Genomic DNA, 13,251 nt, shown 5'->3' on the forward strand with positions numbered 1-13,251 from the left:
GAACACAGGTGAGGTGTGTTTTTTCGTTTCCGTTCGAAAATTTCATTGGTCTAATGTTATGTCGCTCAGTTATTTGGCTTGAAGTTTGTGAAACCATGCTTTGAACTCCACGGCTTAAACAACGAAGTGGCCAATTTATGGATTTTTCCTGGGTTTTTCCCGGTTTCACAAGTTTCACGCCAAAACACTGAGCCCCATAACATAAGACTAATGAAATTGCCGAACGGGTTCAGTTAAACCAATGAAACTCTTTATATTAAATCAGATGCGCTCCCACTGAATTGGGCCGCACCACATCATAAATATGGATGATGTTCCTCTGACGTTTGACCTGCCGCTCACTCGGACTGTCTACAGGAAATGCGAATCATTCGTCATGCTGAAAACAACCGGGCATGAAAAAACGCACTTCACCTGTGTTCTGAGCTGCACGGCATCAGGAGAAAAGCTTCACTGATGGTGATTTTTAAACGCACAACGATGCCAAAAGAAAAACTCTCGAGATAAATTGTTGTGAAAGGAAGGAGGAAGACATTAACCAATGACTTTCTTTGTAGGCTACTGTTCAGATACAAGCCGTGTAACAGACACTGTATTTCGTTAAAGCCTGTGTAAAGTTCATTAGTTTTAATGTAGACATAGGCTTATAGACAGGTGCGGCTTATTTATGTTCAAAATAAATAACAAATAAATCTTTGTCAAGTTCAGTGGGTGCGGCTTATATTTGGGTGCGCTTAATAGCCTGGAAATTACGGTAATATCATTTGTGTGGTTGTATGTGGGGGGTATCCTCTTACAGGAGCTGCTGCACATCATCTAAGTACTAACTACACAAGGCCCTATTTTAAAAAAGACTGGATGTGAGTGTCATGAAGATGTACCAGACAAACATTTCAAGAGCTGGATGGGAGGGGGAAAGCCATATGAAACCCAGTAGGATGTCCTTTGAGATACTTTTCATTCTCAAAACCAGAGCTTCTTATGAATATTGAAAGTAAAATGGATGTCTATACATGAATAGAGTAAAAATACATGAGACTACTTTGCAAAGTTCCATTTAGAAACCATGAGATTACTTTTTACAAACAGTTCTGCTGCAATGGCGTAGGACTACAATTGGCAAAAACAGTTGCACTCAAGTAAATAGTTGATAACCTTAACAATGATGAAATTATAATAAATGGATTTTCTCGTTCACCCAAACTGAGGATGGGTTCCCTTTTGTTTTTGGTTTCTCTCAAGGTTACTTCAATAGTTTTCCCTTGCCACCATTGCCTCCCACTTGATTATAAGAGATAAACCCCTGAATGTAAACTGCATATTCTGTATTTATTTCTGTAAAATGGCTTTGTGAAAATGTTGATTGTTAAAAGCGATATAGAAATGAAATAAAAATTAATTGAACTCAAAGAAACAGACAAATATTACAAGATATCCTGAATCAGTCTGGAAAATAGCTTGGAAAAAACTCTACCATGACAATTGTTTAAAAATTGCAGCACAAATTACAACATTGTAGACTTGTAAAACCTGATAAGTGGCATATCATACAGCCTATGTATAGCCTAAATAATATATTTTAGCATGACCTATCGAAAACATGCTTACATAACTAAGACACACCTCAGTTTTATGTTCCCCTGCTACACTCTGAATAGAGTCTGTATTTCCACATAAGCTCTTGCACACATGTGGAAAATGTTTCTAGTTCATACATGAAGTGTCTCGAATGGCATTGTTGTTATAACAATTGAACAAAGCAGTGAGTACTATATAATGCAGATGTGACAATCAAATGTTTATTATATCAATAGGGTTATAATGGAATATTTTATATTATATATATATATATATATATAGTAATTGGACAAAAGTATTGGGACACCTGACCTTTCCTGCCATATGTGATTCTTCTCCAAACTGTTACCACAATGCTGGAGGCACAAAATTGTATAAGATGTCTTCGAAAGCGGTATAATAATATTTTGCACAAAGCAAGCTCCATGAACATATTGTTTACATGGTTTGGAGAGGAAGCTCTTGAGTGGCCTTCACTCCAAAATCTAGTGAAACATCTTATAAGTGGAGGGACTTATAGCTACAAATTGAAACAAAATGTGGATTGCAATATTTAAAAATCACATACTATGCTTATGACCAGGTGTCCACAAATATTTGGCAATATAGTCTAGATCGGACTTAGATGCTTTAATTTGTACATTTACATGCAGGTAGGAACAGGTATGGAGGATACTGCTCTTTACTTCAACTACAGAACTACAGGAAACAGGATAAAAAAAACAACAGGAAAAACTGCTTTTATTTCATCAACAGAAATAATTTCAATAATTCCTTGTAAGAAGAACTTATAAGAACTGTTTCTAATAATAGTAAAAAAAGAAAAAACATGCACTTTGTTCTGTCTTCAGTCTCATGTAAGTAGACCTACACTGTTTCTACCCTGTTCATTACCCTTTTATTAAATTTACCTTTGTTTACCTCCTGGTCATCGAGCTCCCTGCAGTGTTTGTTTCCAACCCTAATTTTTTAAACTGGATCTCTTTTAGGAAGGGGCTGAGTACTATAACCAGTTTTGTGCGTATAAACTCTGCAGGGTAGTAGATTACCAGTACATAGTATACAGCTAATTTAATATAGTGAAACTTGCAGGTGTAGAATTACTGGCAGTAGCCACATCTTTTGCTATGTACAACCCCCTACTTCCTACCCTTAACACAAAATGTGCATAAAAATGTGTTCTCATGAAATGTGAAAAACATCCACCGTGCATACACGAACAAGTCCGGTACGCTGTAATGCTGGTATCTTTTCATTATTGGATTGTGAAGAGTGTCTGTGAAACAGATGGCATAGCAACAGATGGCCTACAAAATCCATCTAAACAGAAGCCTGTTAAAATGGTCAATGTGTGAGAATAAGTTTAAATGTGTTTTTCTGTTTGCTCCAGAGAAATGTAAAAAGTGTTGGAGCGGGTGGTGTTAAAGGAAGCATTAGCATAATTATAGGTATTAGTTTCTTTGCTAGTAAATGTTCATTTGGATTATTGAAATCTCAGAGAAATGAAAAAGGATTTTTAAACCATATTTCAAAAGAGTTTATATACTACCTCAGAGAGCATATTGAAAGGGTGAAACATGTTTATGGTTTTAAACGACAGTGATAAAATCAAAGACATGAAAGTATTATTAATATAGATTTTTCCTAGCTGGATATTGCAAGATCTGATAACATACACTTAATATGTATTTGAAAAGTGTGATTCCTTTTTCTATAAATTTTGTGAGCTCTGTAAATGCTTTTTCCTGGTCAGGTATACTGCTGAACTGAAGCTGATCCCAGGAATACTGGGAGCTTGCATAATCATTCACACTTTAGGGCAGTTTAAAAATGTGTAAAATACAATGGTGTAATGTGGTGTAATATGAACTGACACATTGTGGAGTAACTGTTACCACCCTGAAGTTGATTATCTTCTAATAAACCGTCCAACGCAAAACAAAGTGTCATTCTGTGTTATGCAACACCATTTTGCCAACAGTTTTGATTTTATTTATTTATTTAAGAACAACGTCATGGTTATTATTCATTTATACATTTAATGGAATGGAATGTCTCTAAGAACATTTCCCTAAACAAATTCTGTTGATAAATTCATAAAGAGAATAAAAACGCAGCTTATGTTACTGAGAAACCGCAAAAGGTCCCCACCCTGAAGACTTTCCCGTAGAAAAAAAATGGTGGGAAAAAACAGCTTACAGCCTGCTGAAAAGATGCTGAATAAATCCTTTCACTTTAAGAATAAAAAAAAATAATAAGTAAACAAGCAAATTACCATTTTGTTGTTTATCTGGCACATTTATCATAAGTCCATGTGCAAGTTTATCTTGAGAAATTAAAGAACCTCAGAAAGAACCCTTTAGGAAAACCACTGTCTAGAAGACAACCATTAAGCTAACAAACTAAAAACTTGAGTGGCAAACCATTGAACCCATAAGATTTGTATTTTTTTTCAATATAAAATAAAGCTTTGCATGTCTCAGAAAGGACACATGACACTAATCTAACTTCCTCTTCTTCTTCTTTTGGCTGCTCCCATTAGGGGTCGCCACAGCGGATCATCCGTCTCCATACACCCGTCCTCTAAATCTGCCTCTTTCAACTGAAACAACCTGCATGTCACCACATCCATAAACCTCCTCCTTGGTCTTCCTCTTTTTCTCCCTCCTGGTGGCTCTATCCTTAGCATTCTCCTACCGATATACCTCATGTCCCTCCTCTGCACATGTCCAAACCATCTCAATCTCACCTCCCTCACCTTGTCTCCAAAACATCCTACATGCGCGGTCTCTCTAATAAACTAATTTCTAATCCTGTCCATCCTCGTCACTCCCAACGAAAACCTCCACATCTTCAGCTCTGCCACCTCCAGCTCCGCCTCCTGGCTTTTACTCAATGCCACTGTCTCTAAACCATACAACATCACAGGTCTCACCACAGTCCTATAAACTTTCCCTTTCTCTCTTTCAGATAGTCTTCTATCACAAATCACTCCTGCCACTCTTCTCCACCCACTCCACCCTGCCTGCACTCTTTTCTTCACTTCTCTAACAAACTCTCCATTACATTGCACTGTTGACCACAGGTGTCTAAACTCATCCACCTTCACCACCTCTTCTCTCTGCAATCGCACCCCTCCACTGCCCTCCCTCTTATTCACACACATGTACTCGGTCTTACTCCTACTGACTTTCATACCCCTTCTCTACAGCGCATATCTCCACCTCTCCAGGCTCTTCTCAACCTGCTCCCTACTCTCACCAAAAATAACAAAATCATCCCCAAACATCATAGTCCATAGTCCTTCTTGTTTATCACCCTATAAGAAATTCTCTTCACCTCTACTACACACTTACTAAACTCTTCCCTCAGAATCACCCCCACACCATTTCTTTTTACATCCACACTATGATGGAACAGTTTAAACCCACCTCCAATGTTCCTGGCCTTACTCCCTTTCTACTTTTTCTCCTGAACACACAACATATCTACCTTTCTCCTCTCCATCATATCAGCTACCTTTCTCCCTTTACCAGTCATAGTACCAACATTTAAAGTGCCAACCCTAACCTCCACTCTCCTCCACTTCTCCTTTCCCTCTCTGTAGACGTCTTCCTCGTCTCCTTCTCCTTGTTCGGCCAACAAAAGCCCAATGTCCACCGGTACCTTGTTGGCTAACGATACCTGGGGCGGTCGTTGGTAACACGGGCCTCGACCGATCTGGTATGAATTTCTCTTTTGTGATCCGCATATTTGATTTGGCACATGTTTTTACGCTGGATGCCCTTCCTAACACGACCCTCCCCATTTATCCGGGCTTGGGACCGGCACTAAGAGTGCACTGGCTTGTGCAACCCTAATGGCTGGGTTTGACACTAATCTAACACTGAATGCAAAAAAAGCTGAGATACTGTACAAGCAGAGTTTCTCAATGACAGTCCTGGGGAGCCACTGTCTTGTAGAAGGTTAATTTTTCACTGCTCCCAATATACCTAATTTAATTAATAAGCTAATTATTGAGCCCTCACTATAGTTAAAGCAGGTCTGTTGAGAGAAGCTGAAACTCAGTTGGAGATGAGGAACTTCGCTATAAAATGCTGATGCAAGTTTGCTTGTTATGACTTACCTCTGCAGTATCAACACAGTGGAATTGAGAGTATAAGATTTGCCACTGTGGTTTGTGTACAACTTTGATGTGCACTGCTGCAATAATAAATTTTGCATAGCCTTATAAATGAGGCAGTACTGATCTAATGTGATCCTGAAAAGGTTTGTGTACTGTGCGTGCATGCATGCAAAACATGTTTGTAAAGGCAAAAAAAAAAATTGCCCTTACAATAATGAGCATAAGAAACTAGCAACATCTGTAGCTAATAATTTAACAGTTCGGTGTATAAAATCTGACTATCAATTTAAGCCAATTAATCTTACTTCTATATTTAAAAAAAGTTATATACAACATAATAAACTAGCCCTCTAACATCTTATTAATAGGACATGCATTATGCAACAATGTACTGTCTATTTAAATGTTGCTTCTGTATACTACATGTACTCAAAAGGTAGTACCCTCAATGGTACAGCTTTTGCATCTTGTGCATTCTTCACCTGGAAACATAGGACAGTCAGTTTGTCTTGCATTTCCTATAGACAGTCCGAGTGAGCGGCAGGTCAAACGTCAGAGGAACCTCATCCATATTTATGATGTGGTGCGGCCCGATTCAGTGGGAGCGCATCTGATTTAATATAAAGTTTCATTGGTTCACCTAAACCCGTTCGGCAATTTCATTGGTCTAATGTTATGGGGCTCAGTTTTTTTTTTTGTGAAAACCAAGAAAAACCCAGGAAAAATCCATAAATTAGCCGCTTCATTGTTTAAGCCACGGGGTTCAAAGCGTGGGAAAAAAGTAGCGGCTTATAGTCTGGAAAATCCGGTATGTATGCAAATGTATTTTGTTACTTATTTAATTCTTTTATATAATATAAACTATCCATATAAACTAAGTTTAAACTAGTACAAAACAAAAACACAGCCCTTTATCAAATACATGCCTCAAACAGTCTGAATTGCTTCCAAACTTTTAAACAAAACATATTATTATTCAGAAAAAGAAAAATATATATATAATTAATTTAAAAAAATGTAATATCAGTTCAGAAATGAAAAGTCAGATGAACAGTAGAAGAGTAGAAGTAACACACCCAGTATGACTTTTTTTAGTTGCATTAACTCGAGAATGGACCATTCACTGACAGCCAAAAAACAAAAACTGCATCACCTATAACAAATTATCTTTTATTTAAGTATTCTATAACACCACTTGCTATATATGGTTCTCTACCTATTTTTCCTGATGTGTGATATCTAATAAAAAATACAAAAAACTTTAAAAAATTACTACATTTATTTATAATGGATTATGACTAGTCCTAGCAGCTACATCAACACATTGAAAAGTTTCTTCTTCCAGGCAATCTACTTCATGAACAGTGAAATGCTCTCCTCATTGTGCAATAAAAATATGCATACTACCCCACATTTTATTATATTCTATTCTATCTATACAGCACATATGTACATACAAATTGTGCCTATTTTGTTTATTTTAGATAGGTATTTAAATCACAGATCTTTATTTTTTATCCTTGTTGTCACCAAAACAAATTGCTCCTGCCCACTTAACCAAAAAAACTAAACAATAAAAACAAAAGTTGACACAAAATGAGTGTGAAACACTTGTCTTACAGTAATCCTTTACTAATATGTATCCATATCACTCTTTCTAGGTTAAAGATACACATTAGAAGTACAGAAGGTGTACGCTTTAGGGCACCACCCCACCCACAAGCAAAGATACAGTGTAGCACTGCAGTTTGTCTTTCAGCAGTGTGGAGCCATGTGGAGTAGTGTGAAGCATTGTGTATCAATGTGTACTAGTGTGTATCAGTGTGAAGCGGTGTGTATATCAATGTGTACTAGTGTGTATCAGTGTGTGGAGCATTGTGTATCAATGTGTCCTAGTGTGTATCAGTGTGGAGCAGTGTGTGTATCAATGTATACTAGTGTGTATCAGTGTGGAGCAGTGTGTGTATCAATGTTTACTAGTGTGTATCAGTGTGTATATCAATGTATACTAGTGTGTATCAGTGTGGAACACTGTGTGTACCAATGTGTCCTAGTGTGTATCAATGTGGATCAGTGTGTGCATCAATGTTTACTAGTGTGGAGCAGTGTGGAGCAGTGTGTGTATCAATGTATACTAGTGTATACTAGTGTATCAGTGTGGAGCAGTGTGTGTATCAATGTGTACTAGTGTGTATCAGTGTGAAGCGGTGTGTGTATCAATGTGTACTAGTGTGTATCAGTGTGTGGAGCATTGTGTATCAATGTGTACTAGTGTGTATCAATGTGTACCAGTGTGTATCAGTGTGTATCAATGTGTACTAGTGTGTATCAGTGTATGTATCAATGTGTACTAGTGTGGAGCAGTGTGGAGCAGTGTGTGCATCAATGTGTCCTAGTGTGTATCAGTGTGTGTATCAATGTGTACTAGTGTGTATCAGTGTGTGTATCAATGTTTACTAGTGTGTATCAGTGTGGAGCAGTGTGTGTATCAATGTATACTAGTGTGTATCAGTGTGGAACACTGTGTGTACCAATGTGTCCTAGTGTGTATCAATGTGGATCAGTGTGTGCATCAATGTTTACTAGTGTGTATCAGTGTGGAGCAGTGTGTGTATCAATGTATACTAGTGTGTATCAGTGTGGAGCAGTGTGTGTATCAATGTGTCCTAGTGTGTATCAGTGTGGAGCAGTGTGTGTATATCAATGTATACTAGTGTGTATCAGTGTGGAGCAGTGTGTGTATCAATGTGTCCTAGTGTGTATCAGTGTGGAGCAGTGTGTGTATCAATGTATACTAGTGTGTATCAGTGTGGAACACTGTGTGTACCAATGTGTCCTAGTGTGTATCAATGTGGATCAGTGTGTGCATCAATGTTTACTAGTGTGTATCAGTGTGGAGCAGTGTGTGTATCAATGTATACTAGTGTATACTAGTGTATCAGTGTGGAGCAGTGTGTGTATCAATGTGTCCTAGTGTGTATCAGTGTGGAGCAGTGTGTGTATCAATGTGTCCTAGTGTGTATCAGTGTGGATCAGTGTGTGTATCAATGTTTACTAGTGTGTATCAGTGTGGAGCAGTGTGTGTATCAATGTGTCCTAGTGTGTATCAGTGTGGAGCAGTGTGTGTATCAATGTGTACTAGTGTGTATCAGTGTGGAGCAGTGTGTGTATCAATGTGTCCTAGTGTGTATCAGTGTGGAGCAGTGTGTGTATCAATGTATACTAGTGCGTATCAGTGTGGAACACTGTGTGTATCAATGTTTACTAGTGTGTATCAGTGTAGAGCAGTGTGTGTATCAATGTATACTAGTGTGTATCAGTGTGGAACACTGTGTGTACCAATGTGTCCTAGTGTGTATCAATGTGGATCAGTGTGTGCATCAATGTAAACTAGTGTGCATCAGTGTGGAGCAGTGTGTGTATCAATGTATACTAGTGTGTATCAGTGTGGAGCAGTGTGTGTATCAATGTATACTAGTGTGTATCAGTGTGGAGCAGTGTGTGTATCAATGTGTCCTAGTGTGTATCAGTGTGGAGCAGTGTGTGTATCAATGTGTCCTAGTGTGTATCAGTGTGGAACAGTGTGTGCATCAATGTTTACTAGTGTGTATCAGTGTGGAGCAGTGTGTGTATCAATGTATACTAGTGTGTATCAATGTACTAGTGTGTATCAGTGTGTTTATCAATGTGTACCAGTGTGTGTGTATCAGTGTATGTATCAATGTGTACTAGTGTGTATCAGTGTGGAACAGTGTGTGCATCAATGTTTACTAGGTGTGTATCAGTGTGAAGCAGTGTGTGCATCAATGTGTACTAGTGTGTATCAATGTGTACTAGTGTGTATCAGTGTGTGTATCAGTGTGTGTATCAATATGTACTAGTGTGTATCAGTGTATGTATCAATGTGTACTAGTGTGTATCAGTGTGTATCAATGTGTACTAGTGTGTATCAGTGTGGAGCAGTGTGTGTATCAATGTGTACTAGTGTGTATCGGTGTGTGGAGCAGTGTGTGTATTAATGTGTACTAGTGTGTATCAATGTGTACCAGTGTGTGTGTATCAATATGTTCTAGTGTGTATCAGTGTATGTATCAATGTGTACCAGTGTGTGTGTATCAGTGTGTGTATCAGTGTGTATCAATGTGTACTAGTGTGTATCAGTGTGGAGCAGTGTGTGTATTAATGTGTATTAGTGTGTACCAGTGTGTGTGTGTATCAATATGTTCTAGTGTGTATCAGTGTGTGTATCAATGTGTACTAGTGTGTATCGGTGTGTGGAGCAATGTGTGTATTAATGTGTATTAGTGTGTACCAGTGTGTGTATCAATATGTTCTAGTGTGTATCAGTGTATGTATCAATGTGTACTAGTGTGTATCAGTGTGGAGCAGTGAGTGTATCAGTGTGTTTCAATGTGTACTAGTGTGCATCAGTGTGTGTATCAGTGTGTGTATCAATGTGTACTAGTGTGTATCGGTGTGTGGAGCAGTGTGTGTATTAATGTGTATTAGTGTGTACCAGTGTGTGTATCAATATGTTCTAGTGTGTATCAGTGTGTGTATCAATGTGTACTAGTGTGTATCGTGTGTGGAGCAATGTGTGTATTAATGTGTATTAGTGTGTACCAGTGTGTGTGTATCAATATGTTCTAGTGTGTATCAGTGTATGTATCAATGTGTACTAGTGTGTATCAGTGTGTGTATCTATGTGTACTAGTGTGTATCAGTGTGTGTATCAATGTGTACTAGTGTGTATCAGTGTGGAGCAGTGTGTGTATCAACGTATACTAGTGTGCATCAGTGTGTGTATCGATGTGTACTAGTGTGTATCAGTGTGTGTATCAATGTGTACTAGTGTTTATCAGTGTGGAGCAGTGTGTGTATCAATGTTTACTAGTGTGTATCAGTGTGAAGCAGTGTGTGCATCAATGTGTAGTAGTGTGTAAATCAATGTGTACTAGTGTGTATCAGTGTGTTTATCAATGTGTACCAGTGTGTGTGTGTGTATCAATATGTACTAGTGTGTAACAGTGTATGTATCAATGTGTACTAGTGTGTATCAGTGTGGAGCAGTGAGTGTATCAGTGTGTTTCAATGTGTACTAGTGTGTATCAATGTGTACCAGTGTGTGTGTATCAATGTGTACTAGTGTGTATCGGTGTGTGGAGCAGTGTGTGTATTAATGTGTACTAGTGTGTACCAGTCTGTGTGTATCAATATGTTCTAGTGTGTATCAGTGTATGTATCAATGTGTACTAGTGTGTATCAGTGTGTGTATCAATGTATACTAGTGTGCATCAGTGTGTGTATCGATGTGTACTAGTGTGTATCAGAGTGTGTATGTGTGTACTAGTGTGTGTATCAATGTGTACTAGTGTGGATCAGTGTGTGGATCAGTGTGTACTAGTGTGTATCAGTGTGTGTATCAGTGTGTGTATCAGTGTGTGTATCAGTGTGTGTCCCTGCGCTTAAATGTGAAAGTGGAAGCCGCACGTAAAACCAGGGACTTTCCTACAGTATGTCTTTCAGGCAACTCGATGCCAAGGCGTGCGTTAGCGACACAGGTTTCCTCGTTGACAAGGAAATGGGTGTCTGTTTCGAACCGAAAACAAAGTGATACTTCATTATCAGATTGTTGGTTGTGTGTGATGATTGAGCATGTAAGCGCAGGATTTTCACAGCGCTACAGCTTCCTCCTGCACTGCTGACAACACACATTTCCCGAAGCCTGTCATTTTGACTTACAGTACAGACGCTAGCGTTCACTGAGCCCCATCCAAACAATCAGAATTAGCGTCAATATTTATACAAACAGCGGACCAGGAATGAAAAACAGGTCATCGAGTCGTTTAAAAAAAGCGTGTTATTAGTTCAAACATAGATCCGTTTCTTACCCGAGTACTGACATAAAGAACAGCATCTCGAAGTGAAGGATGTTTTCAAAGCAATGGCGCAGGCGCGATACTGTCAAGTGTGCAAATGGCACCTTCTTCCTTCTGCATCATTTGCGCAAATCCTGTTTTAATACGTCCAACGTGCTTTACTGTTTATTTTTTCGTCCAACTCACCCGTTGAAGGTAACGTGTCTTCAGCCAGTCCACAGATTCAGCAGGTTTTGTACATGTATATTTGCTGTACACTAGAGCACCGCGCCTGCTCCAATCTCGCTGTCGATGATGGATAGTAGATGGAAAATGGCACTACTGTGAATAAACGATTCCCGATTCCTCTCCGTGCAGATCCTCGCAGTGATACACGTTATGGCGCGGGACGAACGTAATTGTGTCTTCACGGGCCACGTTACTACCGGATGGCGGCCAGGACTGCCAGGTAAGATCAGGTTTCTGATAGAAAGCTACGGAGACGAATCGCATGCAACTATCATTCCATTAAGCCCCGCCTTGTGCACAGCAACCAATCATGAATTAGGTCAGCATCGTGTCGCGCAGGTGCGTGTGTTTTTCGAGTTCACACGCGGCAGTAGGTTCCCCTGGTTGGGGGGATTAAAGAGAGCAAATCCAAGTCGTTTTCTTGATATGGAAATGTAATTTGTGTATATTTCACTCGTTCAATTCATAAATGAATGTAATCTTCTCACGCTACTTTATTTCTACGTTTGATTTAGAGCGTGAATATTTACACTAGAAGCATTAATGACAGCTCCAAATCCTCCAATCAAGTCGCGTATTGCAGGTGTCTCCATCCACCACTTTTCCACTTTACTGACACGCATTTTTTGAAATTTGTTTCAGACACTGTTTTGTTTATTTTTTTTATTAAGCATCGACAAATTAAGCGCCCACCGACTCTGTATTATGGTCAGTTGAGTTACATTTGCATTATAGTTGTAGTAATTAAATTAAATATTATGTACAGTAGTAATATATTGTGTTTAGTTATGTGCGTGACCAGTGGAAAATTTGTCTTGCGTGAAACTGTTTTCAAACCAGCCGTGGATTATCGCTTACTCACAAAAAAAGATTACAGAGGATTCATTCTATAATCAAGCATTATATAAACTGCATCTCAGTCGCCAAAATTGTGTGCACTAGTCAGACACGATATCAATTTTAGAACAGATCATGGATGTAAACAGGAGTCCCGATACACTGTGTCTGGCCTGTTCATTTTCAATTAAGTGTAAATAGCGACATCAAGTGGGGGAATGAAGACAGCGGCACACAAACCTGGCACCAGACCTCCATGACTATGAACCCTGTTTATATTATACCGATATGGAATTTTCTCTGTCCGATGCCGATATTTAGAAAACTGGGCAGCCGATATATGTTGCCGTTTTTTTTTTTTTTCTGAAATGTTTGGTCGACCCCCCCATACAGCTCATAAAATCCAACAGTAAAATAATAATATTTGATACAATAAATTGCTTAAATTAAACCTTTATTGAACAACACGAGCCTCTTCAATCAGTGCACTTGTTAGCAGATTTTGGTACCCGTGCCTACCCGTGTATCCTAAACTACAGCTGGTTAAAGTCTCGTTAACAATACAGTTCCAAATAATTATTCTCATTCTCTCTCCAAAAGTGG

The 13,251-nt window shown here is 38.7% G+C and overlaps 1 protein-coding gene across 2 annotated transcripts in view; it reads right to left on the bottom strand.

The window, feature by feature from the left end:
• ralgps1 (Ral GEF with PH domain and SH3 binding motif 1) overlaps positions 1–12,040 on the bottom strand; it is a 106,433-nt gene extending 94,393 nt beyond the window's left edge. The window contains exon 1 of one of the 2 annotated variants that reach the window (XM_046870595.1): positions 11,770–12,040. The gene's annotated coding sequence lies outside the window, so the exon portion shown is untranslated. The other variant, XM_046870597.1, reaches the window with a different exon arrangement.
• Between the last annotated feature and the right edge of the window lie 1,211 nt (positions 12,041–13,251).

The sequence above is a fragment of the Silurus meridionalis genome, chromosome 17 (assembly GCF_014805685.1).
Source record: "Silurus meridionalis isolate SWU-2019-XX chromosome 17, ASM1480568v1, whole genome shotgun sequence".
NCBI lineage: Eukaryota > Metazoa > Chordata > Actinopteri > Siluriformes > Siluridae > Silurus > Silurus meridionalis.